Source organism: Myotis yumanensis, unplaced genomic scaffold (genome assembly GCF_028538775.1).
Source record: "Myotis yumanensis isolate MYYU_CA2020_CCGP unplaced genomic scaffold, mMyoYum1.0.hap1 SCAF_8, whole genome shotgun sequence".
NCBI classification, from domain to species: domain Eukaryota; kingdom Metazoa; phylum Chordata; class Mammalia; order Chiroptera; family Vespertilionidae; genus Myotis; species Myotis yumanensis.
The window spans coordinates 55,075,949-55,102,868 of NW_027223759.1; the positions used below are offsets into that span (position 1 = coordinate 55,075,949).

At 41.4% G+C, this 26,920-nt stretch overlaps 1 protein-coding gene across 20 annotated transcripts in view; it reads left to right on the forward strand.

The window, feature by feature from the left end:
• The window catches only part of BAZ2B (bromodomain adjacent to zinc finger domain 2B), a 252,927-nt gene that overhangs the window by 52,008 nt on the left and 173,999 nt on the right, over positions 1-26,920 (forward strand). For all 20 annotated transcript variants that reach the window (XM_070422897.1, XM_070422903.1, XM_070422899.1 and 17 more), the window contains exon 2: positions 20,450-20,492. The gene's annotated coding sequence lies outside the window, so the exon portion shown is untranslated. The remainder of the gene's footprint in view (positions 1-20,449; positions 20,493-26,920) is intronic.

Below are 26,920 nucleotides of genomic sequence, written 5' to 3' on the forward strand. Positions count from 1 at the left end.
GTCATAGGTTCACCATCACTGTTCTAGACTTAGCTTCTTTGGATTAAGGTAGACTATAACAACAACAACAAAACTGTCTCCCAGAATTAATTGATGAAAATGATGAAATTATTATTTATATAGATTTTCTAATATTATGACAATAAAGCAATTAAAAAAGTAAAATATTTAAAAATTTTGAATTACAAATTTTTATGAGAAATTTAAATATCTTTTATTATTTATTTTTGTTTTTAAAAATCCTAAATCTACCAACTTTTAAATATAGCAAACATTATATTCACATTACATTATACTATTTCTGCTTAATATTATAAAACTTGAAGTGAATAATTACTGAAGTACAGCATTAAATCTATATCTGTATTTTTATTGAAGCTTACTTTGTACTAGAGGCCAGGTGCACAAATTCGTGTATGGGTGGGGACCCTCAGCCTGGTCCCTGATTGGGCCTGCCTTGCCCAGTCCGGGAGGAGTTGGGGGGACTGTGGGAGGTTGGCTGGCTACGGGAGGTTGGCTGTGAGAGCACATTGACCACCAGGGTGCAGCTCCTGCATTGGTTGTCTGCCCCCTGGAGGTTAGTGAGCATCATAGCGACCGGTCGACCAGTCGTTTGGTTGACTGGTCATAATGGTCGCTTAGGCTTTTATATATATTGATATGCGAAGAACACAGTCTGCACATTTTGCAGTATGTTGGTTATTCTTTGGATTGCTCCAAAAACAAGCATTGTTTCATTCTGAATCGCTCACTTCACAATATTTTTAGAATTGAAGGCAGCTATTTTGAAATATTACAATTTTTATGCTTGTTTAATTCACTAGCAGTTTGAGAATAAGAAACTATTTAAATCATTTTTGTTTTGAGTATAAGGCTGGGTGGCATTAATATGTAATGCTATGTATCATTGATACTGTCACAAATATATTTTGAAATTATAAGTCAAGACATAATTAGTTAAGGAACAGATGGCTTATATTGTTATTGGTAAATGCTGCCTGTACATCACCAGATAGAACAGAGAACATGCCAAGTATGTTATGGGGTAGGTCATGGAACCTTCAGATAAGGAAAAAACTAGTCAATTATATAATAAAATTCATTTATTATAACAATAATAAATTAAAATTATGTCTAATACGATTTAGATATTTAAGTGATTAAGCTTAGCAACTTTTCATGATCTTTCTCCTCCCAGCAAATTCAGTATTATCTTTGTTTCAAATTCCAGCTCTTAAGAATCACAATCAGGAAACTGAGAAGTGTTCTTTTCACATCATTTTTACCATGAATTTCAGTTGCTGATTGAATCTGATTAACTATCTTAATGATCAGTATCTTCTATTTGAGAACTTTAAAGAAAAATGCTGCCTGTTCAGACCAGAGTAATCCAGCCACTGGCCTATCTTTGGCCTCTATTGAAAGAATCAAACTAGTGTTGCCTATAAAGCTCCAAATAGGAGAGCTTTTAATTTTTTTAAAGCTGTTTAGTCCATATGAAGAACTCGGGGAGCATGCATATATCCTATACTTTTATTTTCTTAAGCTTTAATCCATTTATTTTGTTAGTTTCTTTTGCAGTACTGCAAACTGTTTTTAATATCTACCTCTTTTTACAAAACAAAAGAAAAAAACAAAAAAAACTACCTCTTTTTCTTATTACATGACAATTGCCAGTTTTTGCTGAATGTTAAAGCAATATGCCCCTTCATAGATATCAGTTGTTCTTTTACTGGGCAATATATGGTGAGGAAGAAGAGAATTCATAGGCAGTGCAAGGATTTCATATTGCTAGTAGTATTATACAACAGAATGGGGATGTATTTTCTGCCTCAAAGTAATTTTGATCTGCCATCTTCATTCGCACAAATTATAATCTATTATATTTTGTCACTTTTAATATGAAAACTGGTAATAGATAACAGTCTTTAAAAATTCACTGTGAACAAAACTTCACAACAAAACAATAAATAACCCAATTTAAGAATGGGCAAAGATTTGAATATTTCTCGAAAGCAGATATACAAATGGCAATATACAAAATAAACTAATGAAGAATATAGATCCAGAGACATAGAAACAGAACAGACTGTGGAATCTCAGAGGGAAGACTGGAGGGAGGGAGTGGAGGGGAGAGACTAACCAAAGAACTTATATGCATACTAGAGGCCCGGTGCACGAATTCGTACACTGGTGGGGTCCCTTGGTGTGGCCTTCGGGGATTGGGCTGAAACCGGCATTCAACAACCCCCGAGGGATGGAATAGTGAGCGAAGTGGCAGGTGGCTGGGGAGAAGCCACTCCCGCTTATCCCAGTCAGCTGAGTAGCGTTCCCGCTATGGGAGCGCACTGACCACCAGGGGCAGCTCCTGTGTTGAGCGTCTGCCCCCTGGTGGTCAGTGCGCATCATAGCGACCAGTCTAACGGTCAACCGATCACTTAGGCTTTCATATATATATATATATATATATATATATATATATATATATATATAAATAATCCATGGACAATGGACAATAGTGTGGTGAAGGCCTGGGGGGGGGGGAGGGGGCCAATAAGAGGGAAAGGGGACGACTGTAATACTTTTACTTTCAACAATAGAGATAAACTTTAAGAAAATAAAAAATAAAATGGTAAATTTTATGGGAGTTTATCTCAATTTAAAACATTTATAATGATTTAAAAAATTAGAATAGTTTAGGGAGGAATACCTGAAACACATAGAATATTTCTTTGGATATTTCATATCTTATCCTTGAATTAAAGTGATGAGTGAAATACTCTAACCATGTTGTTTTAGCAACTGAAATGCTCTTAAGTACTATGCCATTGACCACTTTCTGAGGGATGTTAAATAAGTATTCCTTCCAAACTTATTATTCTGTTTATTGCTGGAATATTTTTGACAATTCAATAGGATGAATTTCCTCAGGTCTCAGTAACAAATAGAGCATTGTTTCCTTTAAGAAAATGATTTATCATCACTGTATGAATACTGTGAATAATATAAATGAACAAAATCTGCAAACAACAGTCATTTCTTCTTTGCTGTGGTTATCAGGAAACTCAAAGCTATATATTTGGTCCCCCAGTAACAAAGAGTACAGGGCCTTATGGCATGCATTTTTGAAACTATCCTTCTTGGCCTGATATTATTTTCATCACTCTCGATTTCTTATTTTTTTGTATATTATGTACCTTAGTATATTACCTTTATATCTTATTTTAGAACAGGACAGGGTATAAAGATATATATGGGATAAAGGATCTTATAATTAAAATGCAAATGTGCTTGAATAACATAAATTAATTTACACTAATATGCAATTAATCAGTTGTCTTTATGACTTTCAAATTCTTTTTTAACTATCTAACTTTTACCCTTTTGATGTTGTTGTTAATCCTTACCCAAGGATATTTTTCCATTGATTTTTTAGAGAGAGTGGAAGGGAAAGGGGGAGACAGAGAGAATAACATGGATGTGACAGAGACACATCTATTGGTTGCCTCCAGCACATGCCCTGACCAGGGCTGAGGATTGTGCCTATAATTGAGTTAGTGCCCTTGAAAGGAGTCAAACCCTTTCAGTCCTCAGGGCTGATGCTCTATCCACTGAGCCAAACCGGCTAGGGCTTACTTAGCTTTTTTAAGGAGACAAGAGAACATGGTGGAAAGTAGTAAGCAGAGAGAAGGGAACTCTGGAAATGATGAAGATTTGTGTAAATGATTGGTTTGTGAGTTGCTGTCTGTTTTGAGTAGAGTGATGAGTTACAGAAGAGTGGGGGTTCTGGAAATCCAAATGTGAAAATAGAGGGAAATGGGGAAGTTCATTGGAGATGTTTTTTAAAATTGCTGGCTTTACTCTTTGTCTAATGTTGATCCTATTTAAGCCCCACTGTGCATAATGAAGTAAAAGCTGTTTATGGCATTATTTTTACATTGTGCAGCTGCATGTGTGCAGCTTAGAAGGACATTGACATCACATCATAAAATATGTCCACATTGCTTTGCATAATATTTTAACATGGCAGCCTCTATTATAAAATAATATTGTTTCTAAATGGTTTTTAATTTAATTATCTACATGTGGCACTTTCCCCTATGATTTTCAATATAGTTTAATATAATCCTTAAATTACTTACATGTCTTATATTTATTATCTTTGCATTCTAGCAGCAAGGTCAGATTTATGCATTTATTAGATGCTTAGTAATAATTGATTTTGCTTCTGTACTTTTCCCCATAATTTTTTGCCTTCTCTAGATCATCTCATCAGCATATAAAATGCTGTACAATTCCCCCATTTTATTACAAAAACCTTGCAAGACCCCACATTCCCCTCCAGCTACTGTACCATTTCTTTTCAATCCTTTATAGCAAAACTCCTTCAAAGAATTGTTCATATATACGGCTTCTTTGTCTTCATCACACTTTCTTTCATGCTTTTGTCTTTATCCTATTCATGCTTTTGTCTTTATCACTCCACTAACAACATTTTTGTCTGGGGCACCAGTGAAATTTGATAAATCCAATGGTCATTTCTCAGCCCTAAGGTTAAGTGTTTTCCCAGCAGCAGTTGTCATAGTTGATCATGTCATCTTCCCTGAAGCTCTTCAGTTGGGTACTTAACTTTGCCAAAATCAAATTCTTAATTTCTTAATACAGTCTCTACCAGTGCCACCAAGCCTATTCCTAACACAGTGTCTCCATCTCAGTCCTTAGCAGCATTATTCATCCAATTGATTGGTCTAAAATCTTGGAGTCATCCTTGACAATGATGCTTTTTTATTTAGTCCTCTAGAGGCCCGGTGCACAAAATTTTGTGCACCTGGGGGGGGGGGGTGTCCCTCAGCCCGACCTGTGCCCTCTCGAAGTCTGGGACCCCTCGGGGAATGTCCACCTGCTGGCTTAGGCCCGCTCCCCGGGGGATCGGACCTAAGCTGGCAGTCAGACATCCCTCTGGGAGCCCAGGAGCCCTCGGGGGATGTCCACTTGCCAGTGGGGAGCAGGCCTAAGCTGCAGTCGGACATCCTTAGTGCTGCTGAGGAGGCAGGAGGGGCTCCCGCCACCACCGCTGTGCTGGCAGCCATCAGCCTGGCTTGTGGCTGAGCAGAGCCCCCCCTGTGGGAGCACACTGACCACCAGGGGGCAGCTCCTGCATTGAGCGTCTGCCCCCTGGTGGTCAGTGTGTGTCATAGTGACCAGTCATTCCCAGTCATTCTGCTGTTAGGGTCAATTTGCATATTACCCTTTTATTATATAGGATTACCCTTTTATTATATAGGATAGAGGCCTGGTGCATGGGTAGGGACCGGCTGGTTTGCCCTGAAGGGTGTCCCGGATCAGGGTGGGGGTCCCGCTGGGGTGCCTGGCCAGCCTGGGTGAGGGGCTCAGGGCCGTTTTCAGACAGACCACACCCCCGCTGGGTGAGCAGCTGAGGGCCATTTTCAGGCTGGCCACACGCCCTTCAGGGAGGGGCGCCCTGCTGGGGTGCCTGGCCAGCCTGGCTGAGTGGCTGATGGCTGTTTGCAGGCTGGCCACAGCCACTTCTGGTAGGGGGTCTCCACTAGGGTGCCTGGCCAGCCTGGGTGAGGGGCTGATGGCTGTTTGCAGGCTGACCAATCGCCCCAGCAGGGACCCTCACCACATGAGGGTGTGGCCAGCCTGGGTGAAGGGCTGATGGCTGTTTGCAGGATGGCCACAGCCCCTTCAGGGTAGGGGTCCCCTCTGGGGTGTCTGGCCAGCCTGGGTGAGGGTCTGATGGCTGTTTGCAGTATGGCCAAGCCCACCAGCAGGGACCCTTACCCCATGAGGGTATGGCCATCGTGGGTGACGGGCTGATGGCTGTTTGCAGGCTGGCCACGGGCCCCAGCCACCCAAGCTCCCAGTAGAGGCTGGCTGGAAGCAGGTATCTGGGATTTATTTATCTTCTATAATTGAAACTTTGTTGCCTTGTGCGGAGGCCACAGCTGGCCAGGGCAGGCTGGAATCTTCGCTTCCTCCATCATCAGGGCAACCAAGCCTCCTTCTTGCTCCAACTCCGTGGCTGCCAGCCGCCATCTTGGTTGGGTTAATTTGCATACAACCGCTCTGATTGGCTGGTGGGCATGGCTTGGGGCATAGCAGAGGTGTGGTCAATTTGCATGTTTCTCTTTTATTAGATTAGACTAGAGGCCTGGTGCACGAAATTCGTGCACTGGGGGATGGGGTTGCCTCAGCCCAGCCTGCCCTTCTCACAGTCCGGGAGCCCTCAGTGGATGTCCTGACGGCCACAGTCTGGCAGCAGAGGCTCGGAGCAGGCGTCCTGTGTGTGTGTGTGAGTGTGTGTGTCTGCTGGGGGCCTGCCATCAGCCACACCATGGAGGCTTGGAGCATGCGCCCCTCTGTGTTGATCTCTCAGGCTCCTGGCCGCCACTGCGTGTTTTTCTCTCCCTTGAGATGTGGCCAGGGTGGGGTGCTGCCTGCAGGCTGCACTTTCCTGCTCATAGATCACTGGATCATTTCAGAGACCGGGGGCAGGCCCTGCTGGGTGCTGCCTGTGGGGAAATTTCCTGCTCTGGGATCGCCAGCAGGCCCACCTAGGGGTGGGCCGCCCTCTGCACTTGCCTGCTCCGGGATCGCCATGGCGATCCCAGGAGCAGGCCCACCTGGGGGCCACCCGCCTACCGCACTTGCCTGCTCTGGGATCGCAATGGGGTCCCAGCTGGCAGCAGGGCTTAGGTGGCACATAGGGGTCCCAGATGGGGGCGGGGCTTAGGTGCAAGGGGCTTAGGTGACACACGGGGTTCCTGGCTGGGGGCGGGGCTTAGGCAGCAGGTGCTTAGGTGGCAAACGGGGGTCCCAGCTGGGGCGGGGCTTAGGTGGCACGATCACGCTGCCTAAGCCCAGCCACCCAGGGCCGCACCCAGCCCGGATGGCATCTGGCGCTGGCCAGCCCTGCCTGCAGTATGCAAATTAGCCAATGGGAAGCATAGCGGAGGTACAGTTAATTACCCTTTTTGTCTTTTATTAGATAGGATTAGCAACCAAATATCCAACCATTTTTATCACCAGCATGGGTACCATGAAAGTTATCTCTCATTTCCACCTGAGTTACTATATTGTTTTCTAAACTGGTTTCTGTATTTAGTTTCTTTTCCTCCTTCCATATTCCAAGATTATTCTGTATACAGTGACTAGAGTGTCCTTTTTAATCAGATCATGTCACCCCCTTAGTGAAAGCATCCATATGGCTTTCAACACAGTTGGAATAACATCCAAACTATTACTGTTACTTTCCAGGCCCTCCCTAACCTATTTCTATCTAGCTCTTCTACCCCTGTTTTCTAACTTATTGTGCAACAGCTTTGTGCATTCCTGTCATTTTTTGAAAACACTAAGCCTTTCTACCTCAGGGCACTGGCACTTGCTTTTACTCTCAGTGCCTGAAGTGTTCCTTCTTCCTTCATTCTTGGTCTCAGGACAGTAATCTCTGAGAAGCCTTTGTTGCCGTCATTTCTTCTCCTTTCCCTTCTTTGTAGTACTTAAAACTGCGAGAAAGGATAAGATTTTTGTATTTTTTTATTGTTTTGTAGGCCTCTATTATTTCTGTGAAGACAGAGACTGCCCTTCTTAGTGCCGTATTTTCAGATCTAGCATGGTGTCTGCCACAAAGAAGATACTTCAAAGTTACGGAATGAATGAACAAATAGATTGCTTGATTTATTAATATATTATGCGTGAATTAGTGAATGAGAAAAATCTAATGTTGATTTGTGATTTATATTCTGATTTTCACACTTGTTACATTTTTTTTATTATCGTGGTTAAATATACATAACATTAAAATTAATATTTTAACCATTTTAAAGTATACAGTTGAGTGGCATTAAGTACATTCACATTGTTATGCAACCATCACTATGAACATATTCATCTTCCAAAATTGAAACTCAGTACCCATAAAATAACTCTCTATTCTCCCCCGAACTCCAGTCCCTGGCAATCACTATTCTACTTTCTGTCATTAATTTGACTACTTGAGATACCTCATATAAGTACCTCCTATCACAATATAGAATCATATTGTATTTGCCCTCTTGTGACTGACTGTTAGTTCATTCGGGCTGCTGTAACAAAATATCACAGACTGGGTGGCTATAAACAACAGAACTTTATTTCTCACAGTTCTGGAGGCTGGGAAATCCAAGATCAAGGAGTTGACAGATTTGGTGTGTTGTTAGAGCCCACTTTCTGGGTCATGGATGGCCGTCTTTTTGCTATAACCTCACATGGTGAAAGGGACAAGCAGTTGTCTGGGATCTTTTTTCTAAAGGTACTTATCCCATTCAAGAGGGCTTTCACCCCTAAAGACCTTCCCTCCAAATATCATCACATTGGGGATTAGATTTCAACATGGATTATGGGCAGAGGACACAAACATTCAGTCTATAGCACATATTTATTTCACTTAGCACAGTGTCTTTAAGATTCATCCATGTTGCCAAAACCGGTTTGGCTCAGTGGATAGAGCGTCGGCCTGTGGACTGAAGGGTCCCAGGTTCGATTCCGGTCAGGGGCATGTACCTTGGTTGCGGGCACATCCCCAGTGGGAGATGTGCAGGAGGCAGCTGGTCGATGTTCCTCTCTCATCGATGTTTCTAACTCTCTATCTCTCTCCCTTCTTCTCTGTAAAAAATCAATAAAAATATATTTAAAAAAAAAAAAAAAGAATCTAATTTCTAAAAAAAACAAAACAAAAAAAAACCAAAAAACGATTCATCCATGTTGCTGTAAATATTTTTAAATGGCATTTTTTTCATCAGATACATAGCAATTAATTGCATTTATGTCTTGCATCTCTCTTTCATCTCTGCACCTCAAAAAATTTTATAAGCATAGTTAATTATTAAACTTCACAACATCCCTGTGAAATAGATAATTATGGTATGGCAAACTGAAGTACTAAGAGATTGCCTAAGGTACATAATGAATATATGCCAATATTCTGAATGAGGACCAGGGTTATATAGTCCCTCGTGGAAAGTTTCAGACTAGATTATTTCTTTATAATGAAATCATTCTCTAAGAGTTCTAAGAAAAACAAAATAGCAGTAATAATATTTAATACCCCTAAATATTAATACTAAAGTTCTTTTAATAGAAAAGAGTAAAATATATATTATTTGAAACTTAGTATTTGTTAAATTAGTGATGGCAACTTTAGTTATTGGATCTAACAATATTTTTTTCACTGTGTATTGTTATATTGCTTAATTGCCTCATCAATCTCCATAGCCATAGTCTGAATTGGATCTTTGAAGGTTTGGATTGAAATAGTTTCATTTCAGGCTTTTAGCTACTGTACATGATACCTTTATAAAATTATGAGCTTATGTTTGTCTTGATTGCTGGCTTGTTCAAGTGAGGTGGTTTTTTAAAAAGGCAATCTCATAAGTGGTAAACTATTGATTGATGTGACATTTGTTGACAGAACTAAGATGAACTCTAATTTTGATAAAAACTAAAATTTCCTCATAATTTATATTCAGATGTTTTAACTTAGTTAATAGTAATTTCTAAAAGCTTTACTTCTCTGTGTTGCTGCAATTTGAGTTGAATTCTCCAAAGAACTTATAGTTGGAGAAATTATATGCAGCTAAGATAGCATAAAACTTTTCTCAAATGGAGCTCTTTATTATAATACTTCACCTCAGAAGATTAGCTCATTTTTAGATATTGTGTATATATTAACCCCAGGAATGTTTCAACACGTGTTGATTGTGCTACCATCTTCTTCCTCTTCTGGGTGCACATTTATAGATCTAACGCAGAATCCTATGAACTTAGTAAAGATTTTGAGAAGTGCTAATTTTCACGCGTATGGTCCCTAGGCCTGGCCTGCGATCATGGCCATCTTCCCCAGTTCCCTGCAGCTGGCCCCACATCCCCACCACCACCCACCCCCAGTTCCCTGTTCGCCATCGAGCGATCGGGCCCTGAGAAGGGACCAAGAGGTCGGCTGTTCCCACCCGCTTGCCGGCCCCGCCCTTGCCTCTGGCCCCACCCCTACCTCTGCCCCCTCTGTGGGTTGCCCTCTGTGTGTGGGGCGACTGGTGGGGCAGGGATCTTGGCCTGGCACCACCCACATCCCCGTCCACCCATCCCCAGTTCCCCGTTTGCCATCAGGCGATTGGAGCCTGCCTGCTGGGGAAAGGGACTGAGAGGTAGTCAGTGTACCTCATAGTGACTGGTCGAGCGGTCGTTTTGGTCATTCTGCCATTAGGGTCAATTTGAATATTACCTTTTTATTATCTAGGATAGAGGCCCCGTGCACGGCTAGGAGCCAGCCGGCCTGCCCTGATGGTGGCCCCAGATTGGGGTGGGGGGTCGCTGTTGGGGGGTGGGGCCAGACAGGGTGAGGGGCCACGGTTGTTCTGGTCTCTGGTTGTTCTGGTTGTTCCACCCTTTCGGTGGCTGGGCTTTTATTATATAGGATTACTAAAATAATTCAAGTTTAATAGCCATTTGTACTTTGTTTGCATGGTTTTTATTATCAACAAAATATAAAGTTAACCACTGAACTCTAGTTAAACTTCATGTTATAAGCCTTTTGTTATTTGTCTAAAATTTTTGTGAGTTTACCTATGGGAATGATCTCTTCTAGAGAAGCTTTAGTCACATGGAACAATAAGGACGAGTGGTGCAAAGCAAGAATATGATACATTTTTAGGGAATGACGGTTTTTGCAGTAAAGATAGTGAAATTTTGTAAGAAATGTGAAATCATTGACAATACAAGTGCTTTTTAAATGCCATCTACTTATATTTGGTTTTACCTGAAGTAGTACTACTGATAGTGAGTTTGTTTGGTTGAAGAGAGTAGTAGTGTGGAGAGGGTGACAAAAAGTTAGGATCCTGGTAAATCATCTCTTTAAGGTTTTAAACGATTGTTCCTCTTTCCTTCCTTCCTCTCTCCCTCCCTGCTTCCCTTCCTTCTACTCTTCCTCTCTCCCCCCTCACTCTTTCTTTCTTTTTGCTTTTGGTTTTGTTTAGTGCTTAAGTCAAGCCCTCTTATGGGAAACCTCACTTTGTTTTTGTTTGTGATATGACAAATTAATGGTTTTAATATAAGAAAGTGTCATTTGCTTTACTTCTAGACTTCTTTTGGGAGGCTGTTGAGTCATCACTTTCTAATTTACTGAGTATTTCTGGTGTAGGTAATGGGCTTCTGACTATTAATTCCAACAGCAGGTATTGAATTAATCAACAGCAGGGACTATTGAATTCCTTAACCTACCAGAAAGCCTGGTGAGGTCTCCAAGCCAAATAGTGCCAGTGTATAGTACCTTGGCATTGATGATCTTGCTTTTCTTGGTCAAAAAATTACAGTCAGCAAAAAATTGATGGCTTTGAATTGGTGAATCTATAGAACTGTTTGCTTCTTCCAGTTCCGTAAGTGCGTGAACACTTTATTTTAAAAGTCAGTTGTCCATTTTTAAGGGAAAGAGGCTCTATCCTTTTTATTAATTTCAGTGTATGTTAGCAGGAATTAATGTGGCAGGACTCATTGCAACTTCTGCCTTCACAGCCTCTGTGAGCATTAAGGAAAAAAGCACATCTCATATTTTACCACAAACTCTACTTAGATCTCCAATTGAATCTGAGGACAGAAAGCATTCATTGAGTATGATGCACCAAAAGTACTGCTTGGACTTGAAACCCATATCTTTTCAAGCTGCCTATTTTCCTTTTCTTTTTACCATGGATATCTTCCTCCATGAAATGAGAAAACAGCTTTGAATCTGGATACAAACATATTCAGTGTCTGTCACTGGAAAGCATTGTTGCATGTAGATTATCTAAATTGATTGGTGCCTTTTTAACTTGGCAAAACTGCTTAAAAAAACATATTAATCCTATATAATAAAAGGCTAATATGCAAATAGACTGAACGGCAGAACAACCGACTAACTGGCCGCTATGATGTGTGCTGACCACGAGGGGGCATGCGTGGAACATGGCAGGTGTTGGCTGTGGCAGGATGGTGGAGCAGGTGAACGGGGGTACCAGACCAAGGCCGGGCGCTGGTTGCTGTCATCAGGGTGAGCCTCTGGTGGTTACTGAAAATTCTTAGCTCTTGCACGCCATGGTCTCACCTGGTGCTCACACCTGCTGCTGGTGCCAGAGCTGCTGCTTGCACCTGCTGCTTGCGCTGGCCCCAATGGCTGGCTCCAATCACTCCGTGCCATCAGCAGGTGTGAGCAGGGCTGGCGCTGTCAGCACATAGGAGTGGTGGTGGCAGGAACGGGGCTGCACGCAGACAGGGGAATGGGGGCTGCAGCTGGAGGGGCCAGGTGGGGACACAGAGGATGGGCCGAGACCCGTCCCTGTGCCCACCGCAGCTTCACAGCCCACAGTTCCTTTCAAGAGGCATGAATTCGTGCACCGGGCCCCTAGTGTTATATAATGACTTTTATTTGTATGCCCACTTTAGACTGTGAGGGCAGTCTTTTTTCATATATACTGTGTTACATGCTTAGTTGAAACTTGATGTTAAAGCTTGCTCATCTTTTTTCCTTACAACACAACAAGAAAAGAAAATAATTTGATAGCAAAAGCAGGTACCAACGATCAGGACTGTTAAAATTGTTAATAAAATAAAATTTTCTTTCTATGTTCTGTTGACGTTTTAGTCATAAGAGTACTTGAGTAAATGAAGGTGAACAAAGTATATCCAGGTGAACAAAGTAAAACAAGTTGGACATTTTAAATACCCCGTAATATAAATGCACCTAAAGAAAGATAAAAGTTGTCTAAAACCTAAGACTATTTTCCCTTACAAGCACTGTTATACATTAAGGATTCTATGATAATATAAATCTTTTTTCCCCACCAAACATAAATGTGAAATTTATGTGAAGATAATAAAATTTTTTCAGTATTTTTTCTGAAATGAACATATCCTACCCAACACAGTTGGTTTTTCCCCCCATTTCTAAGAAATAGAGAAAAGAATATTTCAAATATTTAGTAGGATCATTTACAGTTCAATCCTTCTCTGGTTTTAGAATTGCCTAGTTGCGCTGTCCATCTGGTAGCTATTTAAATTTAAGTTAAAGTAATTAAAATTAATTAACATTTAAACATCAGTTCCTTAGTCACACTAATCATATTACAAGTGCTCAGTAGCCACATTTGGCTATGGGCTGAGTACCGAACAGCACAAATATTGAACATTTATTTCTGTATCGCGGAACGTTTCATTGCACAGCACTGGATAGTGTATTCCATTAGTGGTAGATAGGTGCTCACCAACTTTCCCAGGATATAGTTTCCTGTTATTTACAGGTACGCTCCTTTCCTCCTGAAGAAGTATTGCTTATCAAAGCCTGTGCTTTCTTTTTCTACCATATTTCCCCAACTAATAATAATAAAAAAATAATGGTCAGGATTTGAAATAACTAGATGATGATAGAAACATGTTTAGATTTTTATAAAGCCTTAAAAGAGTGTGCCAAATGATGTGTGATAGCCTGGCTGGTGTGGCTCAGTGGATTGAGTGTCATCTCACTGACCAAGAGGTCACCAGTTCAATTCCCCATCGGGGCACATGCCCAGGTTGCCAGCTCGATTCCCAGTAGGGGGCATGCAGGAGGCAGCCGATCCATGTTCCTCCACACCAATGTTTCTATCTCTCTCTCCCTCTCCCTTTCTCGCTCTCTCTAAAAAAAAACAAACAAATAAATAAATAAAGAGTGATAGACACTGACTTTCCATTGTATAATGTGAGAATGCAACACTGAAATAGCCTGAGTAGCATCTGATTTTTGAGATTATTTTTCATATGTAAAGTTTAGAAATACGTTTTATTATATAACCATAACTTGAAAAAAAAATAGAACACAGAGAACACATGAAACTGGTATATAAATAAGTGATTAATCTTTTTAGTGACTATTTAAATTAATTTAGAGTTAATCAGCATCTTTCTATGTTCAGATTGAGTGAGTTGAGAAAAAACAGATTTATTTTTCTGTTCATTTGTGGGGTTTTAAAAAAATCTTTTCAATAAGCTAGATAGGGATAAATATCCTTACTTTGTATAGATTGAAATATAGGTAGTGTTGTCAAATAAAGGTTAAGATTTGTGTGCTAAAATTGATTACATAAGGAAAGACTTTCTATGTTTTGTGGCAAACAAGGAAGAAACATAAAGATAGTTAAATACTAATTACTGGAAAAGTACTCATATAATTGTATATCATGACTTAATATTTTCCTCCTACAGTTAAACATTGGTTGATGTTTTCTGAGACTAAATATAGTTGAGATTTTCTCTGTGCATATTTGTTAAAATGGTGACTTGTAGAGAGAAATAGCACTTTACCAGTATATTAGTTGAATTATATTTTCATAAAATGTAGTATTACTTTTTATTTGTGTAATTGAAATATAGTCCCTAGTTTCAAGATGATTTTAAAGAATTACCTTTTCCTTGTAAAAGCCACTTAAATATTTTTATGAGAAGACTTATAATTTGTCTGCTTTTAACTTCTAGTGTGATTTTAATTTCATGTATTTTTTTCTCCTGCATGTGCAAGTACCCAGTAACCATCTGCAAAAATTGCTGCCATGATGAAGGAATGCTTTTACTATTTTTTAATACTATAAGATTCAGGGCTTTAAATAAAGTATGAAATTTTTAACTGTAGATTATCTTAATTATCTTGTATTACCCCCCCAATAAAATATGAAATGGAACATTTACTTTTTTCTGTTTATTCAGTTACAGAAGCTGTTTTATTTTGTTACAAATGTTTAAATGTAACTATTTTTAAAAATGAATACCTATTTGAATTACAGAGTTTTGGAGAGAGTTTAATTGCTTCTTTCACAACACATTTTGTATTAACACCTTACCATTACAGACTTTTTTTGTGTTAATTAAAGTTGAGAGCATAATCTTAGGAAGTAGTTCCTTAAAGTCAGGTTTTTGGATATAGAGAGTAATGTGTTTTATCTGTGTAGCCTTCTGATCTGATTGATACATTGGGGGCCTGGATAATTTAGAGAAAGTTTACAATCTTATCTGACACCTCCATGCATCATTTAAAGCTAACACATTCTCCTCTGTACAGATCTTTCCTCTTTTGTTTTCAATTGGTATATTTTCTATTTCTCTATTCCTTGGACTTCAACAAAACACCCTACACACTTCTCTTGTTTATAGCTATCCCCCAATTTCTGCTGGTTAAGTATTACCACCCCCCCATTCATTCCCTTGGTGAACTCATTCATATTCTTAGCTTGAAGCAATTGTATTTTTAAAATGACTCATTTACAAATCTTGAACTATTCTAAATTGCAGTTTCTACCTGTTACTGGGAAACAGCTCCATTTGAGTAGCCTGTGGTAACCTTTGAGGTAATCTTTCATTCTCTGCTGTCCTTGCTCCCGTACTTAATCTAGCATTAAGTCCTCTTATTTCTCCATTTAAGATGTATCGTGGGTTTCCCATTCTCTCTGCATTTCCTCATCTTCACTATCTAGAATAGATCCTCATTATCTCACACCAGTAATTCACCCGCCTTTACACCACCCCCACCTTGCATTAAATAAAAATAAATAAATAAATAAATAAATAAATAAATAAATAAATAAAATAGCTCCCTAAACTTGTCCTGCAGTGACTTTTGAAAATGTGTAAGTTGTTATGGCATATTTTCCTTAATAATAACTGCAAGAATTTTTACTTATACTTCCCTCTGGGCATAGTGCTAGATGCAGTAGGAAATCACTAAGCAGTTATTCCCTTATTCATTCAGCAGCTGTTTACTGAGGACTTATTGGGTCCCAGGTCCTATATTGTACTCCAGTTATCTTCTCTCCTGGAGCTTTTAGCTAAAAATGTTCTCTGGTGGTACAAGCTTCTCTGAGGAGGTGGCATTTGTTAAGAGATCTGAATGAAGTGACTGAAGCAGTTCTATATAAAGATATGAAGGACAGTTGCTCCAGGCTGAGAGATAGCAAGGGTCAAGGTGCTGAAGAGGGACATGTTTGTATACTTGGGGAATGTACAAAAGGCCACTGCGACTGGAACATAGTAGAGAGCGAGTGCCATGATAGGTATTGTGGATTTTATCCTACGGGATGGGTAAGCCATTGAACAGTTTTGAATTACAGAGTGGTGTGCTGCTATATTTGTCACAGAGTTAAGAATAGAAGAAGGGAAATCATAATGGCAATATAGGAGAGCAATAGCTTGAATTAGCAAGGTAAGAAGCAATAATAAGTGGTTTTGAGTTCAGGACAGTGGGAGAAAACTCATTGGCAGGGTGCATTGGATGGAAGGTGTATGATATAAAAAAGGGACCAAGGAAAACTCAGTGTTTTGTGCTTGGACAAGTCATGTATTTATCTTCTCTATCATCTATTTTCTCTGAGTATTTAATAAGAAATACCTCTTTTTCTGCTTATTGAAAGAATTGTTATGAGGATCTGATGAAATAATCCATGAGAGCCCACTGTGGATCTTAAAACATGGCAATTTTGTGTTACTTATTAACACTAAACAGTTTAAAAATTGCCTTTAATTAAGAAATATCTAAAAGCTTAGATTTTACAGGGATAAGAACTCTAAATCATATATAGCTTGGGAAATATTTTAATTTATAACTTCTCTTGGGTTTATACGGTGTAGTTTCTTCCCCATTACATTTTCAAATTTTAAATGTTTTTGTCACTATTCATAAGGATTACCAGGAGGCAGTTTTTCCTATTAATTGATAATAAGTAGATCATATTCTGGCCATAAATTGAGCAGCTAACCTAATATTAGAGGAAAAGGTATAAATAATACCTATCTTTTGTTTGTACTATATTTAAGACACTGTAATTCTCTTCTAAATATTTGGAAACAGATAAAACTAACCCAAATGCCCTTTCATTCATTTACTAATATAGTATATTACATTAACCCTGGGTGTTGCTGATTATGAGCAAAATATAATCTACCATCCTATACTAATAAAAGAGAAACATGGTAATTGGCGTACGACCGCTACCCTTCCCATTGGCTAATCAGCGTATCCTTATGCAAATTAACTGTCAGCCAAGATGGCGGCCGGCAGCCAGGCAGCTGGAAGCAAACAGGAGGCTTGCTTGCTCCTGTGACTGCAGACTCCAACGTTCCCAGCCTGCCGCTGCCAGCCTCTGAGCTGGCAGTTTGAAACATTCTAACAAATATAGCCGGCTGGGATCTCAGAGCTGAAGTTATACATTGTTTCGATTATAGAACTGAAACAAACCAGCAGCGGAAGCCTCAGAGCTAGAGCCAGAGCTAAAGCTGGCCCAGAATAAAATAAAAAAAAGGAGCGGTTGGGAGCTTCAATCAATAACCGCCAGCCTGAAAGCAGCCCTCAGCCCCTCACCCAGACTGGCCAGGCACCCCAGTGGGGACCCCCACTCTGAAGGGTGTGTGACCAGCTGCAAACAGCCATCATCCCCTCACCCAGACTGGCCAGGCACCCCAGTGGGGACCCCCACCCTGATCCAGGATACCCTTCAGGGCAAACCAGCCAGCCCCCAGGCCTCTATCCTATATAGTAAAAGGGTAATATGCCTCCCAGCACCGGGATCAGCGGAGTAGCGAGGCCTCCTGGCACCGGATCAGCGTGACAGGGGGCAGCGCCCAAACCCCCCCCCCCCCCCCCCCACAGGCCCTGCTCTGTGTGTGACAGGGTAGAGCCATAACCTCCCCATCGGCCCTGCCCTGAGTGTGAGAGTGGCGGCGCCCCAACCCCCTGATCGGCCCTGCTCTGTGGGTAATAGAGGGCAGTGCCCCAACCCCCCGCCCCCTACACGGGCCCTGCTCTGTGTGTGACAGGGTAGAGCCATAACCTCCCCATTGGCCCTGCCCTGAGTGTGACAGTGGCGGCACCCCAACCCCCCTGATGGGCCCTGCTCTGTGCGTGACAGGGGGTGGCGCAGCAACCTCCCCATCAACCCTGCCTTGAGTGTGACAGGGGGCGGTGCCACAACCCCCCAATCAGCCCTACCCTGAGCGTGACTGAGGGTGGCATCGCAACCTCCCAATCTGCCCTGCTCTGTGCATGCCAGGGGGCGGCGCCCCAACTCCCCAATCGGCCCTGCTCTGAGCCCGACCAGGGGCTGCACCTAGGGATTGGGCCTGCCCTCTGCCACCTGGGAGCAGGCCTAAGCCAGCAGGTTGTTATCTCCCGAGGGGTCCCAGACTGAGAGAGGGCACAGGCCGGGCTGAGGGCCCTCCTTCCCAATCCCCAAGTGCACAAATTTTTGTGCACTGACCGCTACCCTTCCCATTGGCTAATCAGGGCGATATGCAAATTAACTGCCAGCCAAGATGGCGGCCGGTAGCCAGGCAGCTGGAAGCGAACATGAGGCCTGCTTGCTTCAGTGAAGGAGGACTCCAACGTTCCCCGCCTGCCTTGCCGGCCTCTGAGCTGGCAGTTTGAAACATTGTAACAAATTAGAAGCTAAACAAAACCCCAGAAACCAGCTTTCAGCCGTCCGGGATCTCAGAGCTGGAGATGATACAGTGTTTCAATTATAGAACCGAAACAAACCAGATACCTGCTTTCAGCAGCAGAGGCCTTGGCCCAGAATAAAACAAAAAAAAAGAAAAAAGAAAAAAAGGAGCGGTTGGGAGCTTCAGTCACCCACCAGCCTGAAAACATCCCTCAGCCCCTCACCCAGATTGGCTGGGCACCCCAGTGGGGACTCCAACCCTGAAGGGTGTGTGACCAGCTGCAAACAGCCATCATCCCCTCATCCAGGCTGGCCAGGCACCCCAGTGGGGACCCCCACCCTGATCTAGGACACCCTTCAGGGCAAACCAGCCGGGCCCCACCCGTGCACCAGGCCTCTATCCTATATAGTAAAAGGGTAATATGCCTCCCAGCAACGGGATCAGCGGAGCCGAGAGACCTCCTGGCACCGGGATCAGCGTGACAGGGGGCAGTGCCCAAACCCCCTGATTGCCCTGCGGCTCTGTGTGTGACAGGGGGTGGGGCCACAACCTCCCTATCCGCCCTGCTCTGTTCGTGATAGGGGAAGGCGCCCCAACCCCCTGATCAGCCCTGCTCTGTGCCTGATAGGGGGGAGCTCCCCAACCCCCTGATCGCCCTGTGGCTCTGTGTGTGACAGGGTGTGGCGCCCCAACCCCCCCCCCCCCCCCACGGGCCCTGCTCTGTGTGTGACAGGGTAGAGCCATAACCTCCCAATCGGCCCTGCCTTGAGTGTGAGAGTGGCGGCGCCCCAACCCCCTGATCGGCCCTGCTCTGTGAGTTATAGAGGGCAGCGCCCCAACCCCCTGATCCTCCCTGCTCTGTGTGTGACAGGGTGCGGTGCCCCAACTCCCCTATCGGCCCTACTCTGTGCGTGACAGGGGGGAGCTCCCCAACCACCTGATGGGCCCTGCTCTGTGCGTGACAGGGGGGAGCTCCCCAACCCCCTGATCGACCCTGCTCTGTGCATGACAGGGTATGGAGCCCCAACCCCCCTGATGGGCCCTGCTCTGTGCGTGACTGAGGGTGGCATTGCAACCTCCCAATCTGCCCTGCTCTGTGCATGCCAGGGGGCGGCGCCCCAACTCCCCAATCGGCCCTGCTCTGAGCCCGACCAGGGGCTGCACCTAGGGATTGGGCCTCCCCTCTGCCACCCGGGAGCAGGCCTAAGCCAGCAGGTCGTTATCTCCCGAGGGGTCCCAGACTGAGAGAGGGCACAGGCCAGGCTGAGGGACCCCTCCCTCCCCCCGAGTGCACAAATTTTTGTGCACCTGGCCTCTAGTCTTTATATAAAAGCCTAAGCAACCGTCTGACTGTCTGACCAGTAGCTATGACACACAACGACCACGACGGGCAGATGCTCCAATTGGTAGCTATGACGCCCACTGACCACCAGGGGGAAGACGCTCAATGCAGGAGATGCCGAGCGACAACAAGTTTGCAGAGTGCCCTATTGCACTCCGAGACCGCTCAGGGGATGTTGGACTGCCGGTTTCGGCCTGATCCCCACAGGTTAGGCCGAGGGACTCCACCTGCCGGAGGGACCCCCTCACTCTGCAGACAACCTTCGAGTCCCGGCTCTGTCCCAGGTGTGGCTGGCAGGGGAGGGACTGCGGGAGGTTGGTTCCAGGGCATGTCTGGCCCTTCTCGCCCAGTCTTGCCCCACTGGCCACCTTCTAATTAATTTCCTTTCAATGTGCATGAATATGTGCTTTGGGCCTCTAGTACTATAATAATGGCCTATAAATAAACTTCAGGTGTTTTATGTTTGTTCATATTGTGCTAATTGCACTTTTCTTGACAACTGTGTATCAGTTTAAATATGACTTATGGCATAAAGAAAGAGAAATTCTAAGCTTTTTAGTTTATGAAATTGCTTACTTAAGTATGATTCAGCTAAATTCTGTTTCTGCTTTCCTATTGCAGATTTCTCAACAGTGATGTCACAAGATTGACTACATTGATCACAGTAAGAACAAAATTAAGCTTTTAAGGATGTTTTGTTTTCTTTAAAAGTGAGAAGTGAGTTAGCACATATTTATAATTTTAAAGTATTATTTTTTCAATAGCCAATTCAATGTTTATATTTTCAATGAATTACAACTCATACTTCTCGTTATTAAAGACTTTTAAAATGTCGCTTTAAATGATTTTAAAACATCTAAAATGATAATTACTTTTAATTTATAAGTGAAATTATATTAACATATTTTAGTCTGAATCATAATCTGAACATCATCATTTTAGTTTTTGCTTTTCCTAAGTAATGACAAAACATTTATGGTGATTCCACATTAGGAAAAAATTATAAAAATAAGGTTACTTGATGCTGTAATCACTTATTAAGGCAAGACTGAAAACAGCCTTGAAAGGATTTTTTGGATTCTTACTTAAGTTTTATTGACATTTAAATGAGTTATAAAGAGTCTTCCAAATATGGAGAGTTGTTGAAAAAGGATAGTTCTCTTAAGTAACTGATACTTTTTCTTTTTAATTTTAAAGTGTTAATTTCTACTGTGTATAATGAAATGTGTTAAAGAAAAACTTTATCTAAGGCCTTGCTCCTCCTTATTATAAAATTCAAACTAGTAAATTCTCAATTGCAGTAATGAGATTTTATGCATTTTTGAAAAATTATCTATCTATATAAAAGCCTAAGCGACCTTTACGGTGGAACAACTGGAATGACCGGTCACTATGATGCACACTGACCACCGGGGGCAGATGCTCAACGCAGCCACAGAAGCTGGGCTCATGGCGGGCGAGCACAGCTGCGGTGGCATTGGGAGCCTCTCTGCCACCTCCGCAGCAATACTGAGTGCAGCAGCAGGCGCAGCGGGCTGGGAGGAGTGTGAGCAGCATGGCGCCTGTCCCCAGTTTGGGCTCCTCCCTGGCCACCTGCTGGGCTCATGGCGCACTGCTACATCCCCCTAGGGGTCCTGGATTGCGAGAGGGCACAGGCTGGGTTGACGCTCAATGCAGGAGGAGGGGGAGGGTGGTACAGCGAGGCCTGGAGGCGCATGCAATGGCCCAGGGATCCCAGGACCACAAGCCCAGATCTTACTTTCCAATAAAAAAAAAATTTGAAAAAAAAGTGGCCGGACGCTGCCACCCTGGGAAGAGCGGCACCAGGAGGGAAAAGCCTCCCCAGGCCCTGACCGGCCCGGCTGGCACGCCGGGAAGGACTATGCACCGACCATGGTGGCGCCTCCCACCCCACTTCCCTTTGGTCCCACGGCTCGGCTTGGGGCGACTCACCGGTGATGTGCAGGAAGCACAGCCCCTCTGACTCCAAAGCCGGTCACGCCGACAGCTGCTCCCCGTCCTGCTCCATTGCGGATGCAACTGCTGGGCCACGCCGTGTCAGCTCTGGCTTCTGGCTACTTGCCCACCCCTTTGTATACTACATGAACTCTGGGACGTGGCTTCGGCCTCCCCGGCCAATAGCACTGCAGCACAGCCAGAGAGTGGCAGGACACAGTCACCAGGGCTGACTGGGCATTGATTTGGCCGTGTGACTGATGTCCATGTCCAGTTACACTAAGTATTAACATTTGTAGGGAAGCAGGGCAGCCTGGTCCTGCTGCCCGCGTCACCTTCTAGGCTAAGAAAGGCCTGCTGATCTCCGTGTTTCTCCTCCTGTCTGGAATCAAAACCTCTTGCCCTACCTTTCATTTTCTAAAAACCTTGCATTTAAAAAATATATATTTGATTGATTTTGGAGAGGGAAATAGAAATAGAAATATCAATGATGATAATCTTTGATTGGCTGCCTCTTGCATATTCCAAACTGGGGATTGAAACCTCCCACAGCTTCCCCTCCCCAGCCTGCAGGGGGAGGCGGAGAGGCGGGGAACCTGATTGGCCCTGATCGCAGGCCAGGTCTAGGGAACTAGGGACCCTATCTGTGCACAAATTTTGTGCACCAGGCCTCTTGTTTTAAATAACAGACATACATTTTGAGTAAATTATTTACTCAATAAGTCTGCTTCTTTAATCCTATTTTAGTTGTTTACTAAGTATAGAAGCAGTAATTATACAAAATGTAATATATATATGTATGTGTATATATATATATACATATACATACATACATATATATATATATATGTATATATAATTTTTGTATTTAGAAAACCTGTTCATTGTTAAGTTTAACATTTTTTAGAGGCCAAAGAGAAAATTTATTGTATTGGTAAAGGCTTTTCATCATCGAGTCTATAGATGTTTATGGCATGTTCATTTTCCTAAGGGAGCATTTTAGCTATTTATGATTTGTAGCTCTTTGTTTGTTTTTTCTTAATTAGTACTTATTGCTCTGATAGTTTGCAACAAAATATTAATATATTTACATAGCAACATTGTGTTTAGTATCTAGTGCTTTTATAATCAAGAAAGTTTAAAATTAGCTTTAGATGAATAAGGTGTATGTTTTGTTTTTTAGTTTAAAAATGCTGACTCTTACAGTCCATTTTTAGGGTAATATTTACAGAGTATTTAATTGCAATTGTTCTAAATTTAAGAATTTCAGAAAGAAATGTGCTATTCAATATTATCAGATATTAAATAAGTTAAAGACTAAGAAGTATTCATTTGACAGGTTCCTACGTGCCTGAAAATAGAAACTCTTACTTTGTAATAATGTCAGGGTTATGAGGATTTCTCCTTCCTCCTGAGTGAAAAAAAGAGGGTAGATTTCCACACTGACTTCAGTTGAGAGTGCTATTGAGAGAACAGTTCAAGTGTTGACCATGGGGCTGGAGTAAAGTGAGTACTTAGAGAAAATGAAAGATTAAGGGACTAATCAGAGCTAGAGAAGCTGATGAAATAAGATGATAAAGTAAGAGCTAAAAGAGTAGAAAGTTGTTGATAGAGAGGAGGATATTATAGATTGTTTTCAGTGCTGAAGTTGTAGTATTTATATTTTATATAATGTACACCTGATTTTTTTTTCTCAGAAATTTTCAGACCTCAAGAGAATTTTTATACCCCCACCCCGCCATGTTACAATACATAGAAATGCCAAAATCTTCTGCTATTGCTTCTTCTTGGCCAACATTAGTTCCATTGAAGTCTATGTACGCTCCTCAGTTTAATCTTTTTTTTTTTTTTAAATATATTTTATTGGTTTTTTACAGAGAGGAAGGGAGAGAGATAGAGAGTTAGAAACACCGATGAGAGAGAAACATCGATAAGCTGCCTCCTGCACATCTACTGGGGATGTGCCCGAAACCCAGGTACATGCCCTTGACCGGAATCGAACCTGGGACCTTTCAGTCCTCAGGCCGACGCTCTATCCACTGAGCCAAACCGGTTTCGGCGTCCTCAGTTTAATCTTATTAAAGCATTAAAACTGGTGAACATTTAAAAATTTTTCTCCTTGAAGATGTTTAGTGACTTTTCATTTTCTACAAGATCAAATACAGATTTAACTCAGTATTAAAAATCCCTAATCAGTTTAGCTCTCACATGTTTCCCTGCCAAATACCTACATTCAAGAGAAAGAATCCTAAACTGTACCCAGTGTGGACTACATACTCCACCTCAACTATACATTTTGGCTCCATACTTGCATTCATGTCATTCCCTTTTTCTAGAATATTCCTTTTTCTTTTTAGGCTTTTATTTCTTCTAATGCCTTGTCCACATGTAGTCATCCCTCTGAGGCCTTCCCCAATTGTCCTAATTGAAAGTGATTCTCTCTTCCTAGTAGTTTGCTAATACTTAATTTTTATTATTCCTATGTTATTGATAACATGTTTGCTCTTGTATTTTACATATTTTAATACATTTTTCCAGTTGTACTTAGCAAATGAATATTAAGCAGATGTTTTCCAGTAATCATAAATATCCCAGAAAGAGATAAATTAATTAGTATCTTTAGTTTTCTTATATTAAAATTGAAATAAGAGTATTACTACATGAAGATCCAAAATTAAACCATTGGGAAACAGGGTGTAAAGGAAAAACATAGGTTTTAAAACAAGATAGAGTTCAAATATTGTACACTAGGTATGTGACCTTCAGTCAGCCTCTTTATGCCTCAGTATCTTGACCTGTAAAATGATGTATTACATACATATACAAGGATTGGCTGCACAAGCTCCAGCAAGGAGATTGATTAGATCTGTTGATTTAATGTGCTTTTATTTGGGGGAAGGGAGTCCCAGACTTCACTAGAATGTGAACATCTTAAAAGGTGAGAATGAACTTTAGAACAGTTTAGGCTGTGCTACATTTTTCATGTATAATAGGTGAGAAAACCAAGGTCCAGGGAGTTTGAAAGAGAATAATATGCGTAATGGTAAAGAACATGAACTGGAATCAAAAAAACCTTTTAAGTTTGTGCTCTGATATTTATATAGCTGCTGTGATCTTGAGTAAATTACATAGTCTAAGAACCAATCTTCTCTCTAAAGAAGAGATAATATTTATATTGAGAAGTGTTGTGAATATTAGATGAAGTAATGCTGAGAAAGTGCAGCACAGAGAATGATACATACTAAATTCTTTGACCCTTCATCATGATCATCATCATCATAGTGTAAGATCTTGGCCTAAAACTGGTTTTACTTTATCCCATTATAATTTTTACTATCCTGTTTTGCTGTCACTTCTTACTTGATTAAAAATCTCTGAACACATCTGTCAATCCATCTTCAATCTATGATGACATTTTAATTATTTTAAAAGACATTTTTTATTTTTTATTTTTTTAAAAATATATTTTATTGATTTTTTACAGAGAGGAAGGGAGAGAGATAGAGAGTTAGAAACATCGATGAGAGAGAAACATCGACCAGCTGCCTCCTGCACATCTACTGGGGATGTGCCCGCAACCCAGGTACATGCCCTTGACCGGAATCGAACCCGGGACCCTTCAGTCCGTAGGCCGACGCTCCATCCACTGAGCCAAACCGGTTTCGGCTTAAAAGACATTTTATACTTTGATTTAGAACAAAAAAGTTTAAGTGAAAATAAACTCTCCCCCTTCTTATCTACTCAGTAGCAAAAATATTAGATGCATAATATGTTATGTTCTTAAGAAGCTGTACTTGACAAAGAGTGGCCTGGCAAAGGAATCTTAAATTATCTTAAAAAACACAGGTACTGGGTGAATATTGCTTTAAAGCCATGGGTAATTCAATCATGAAATAAATTGCAGAGAAAAAAATCTCTAAACAGCCTTTATGGAAAGTATAATAAAAACATCATAGATTTATTTCTTCTCAAATCTCCTTAAATCCTGCCTTCTCTGAGAGTAGTCATGTAATTTCACTTACATGAAATTTGTTTATATGTAATTTTATTAACACAATGGCTATATTTTATTTTTAAATATTTTATTTAGTATTTTACTATATACTTAATAATTGGTTACAAAGTAAGTTTTAAAATAATTAAAGTATCTTTTTCCATTTTTATTAAAATTCCTTTTGTCCTCTTGGTAATTTTATTATGAATATTACTTAAATTTTATAGAGATTTATCTCTACCAATAGAAATATTTAACTTAAAACTTGAAATTTAGAAGGAATTACTGTTTACTTTTATAATGTGTACACTAGTGGAAATATTAGTGTTATATAATAAATTTAAAATGTCAGACACCTGCAACTGATAAGATATAACCAAGTGTGGCAATGGCCGATCCTTGTCCCTTAATGCCAATTTTCTTCCTCCATTAATTTTTTCTCCAGCATATCACTACCTGGAATTAAAATATCACTTCCCAGCTTCCCTTGCAGCTAGATGTGGTCATGTGTGCTAGAGATACATAAGCAGAAGTACTGTGTGCAACTTGCAGAAAGTATCCTTAATTGAAGGGGGTATACTCCCTTTTTTCTCCCCCTTTCTCCTTTCTGGCTGAAATGTAAGAATGGGCAAGGCAATATAAGATAGAAAGTCCCTAATGACTTCAGGTTATCACTCTGCCCACACTGGCCTGTCTACATCTTGACTCCGTTTTTTTTGTTGTTGTTTTTTTGTGTTTTGTTTTTTTTTAATATTCTTTATTGATTTTAGTGACAGAGGGAGGGAGAGAGAGATTTGTTGTTCCACCTATTTATGCATGCATTGGTTGCTTCTTGTATGTACCCTGACCAGAAATTGAACTTGCAACTCGGCATATTGGGACACTGCTCTAACCAACTGAGTTACCTGACCAAGGCTGGTTGTTTTTGTGTTTGTTTGTTTTGTTTTTGTTTTTGTTTTTGGGGTGTGTGTGTGTTGTGTGTTTAATTGTAATCAGCAAGGAGTCTAGCACCTGGACTAAGGAAATATTTTCTGAATTAAAGTGACTTAAACTTTAATCTGTTAGACATCATTCTCTTCCGCTCACACGTTCTACAACACCAATGCACATTCTGTGAGATGTACATTACAGAAATTTTAGTC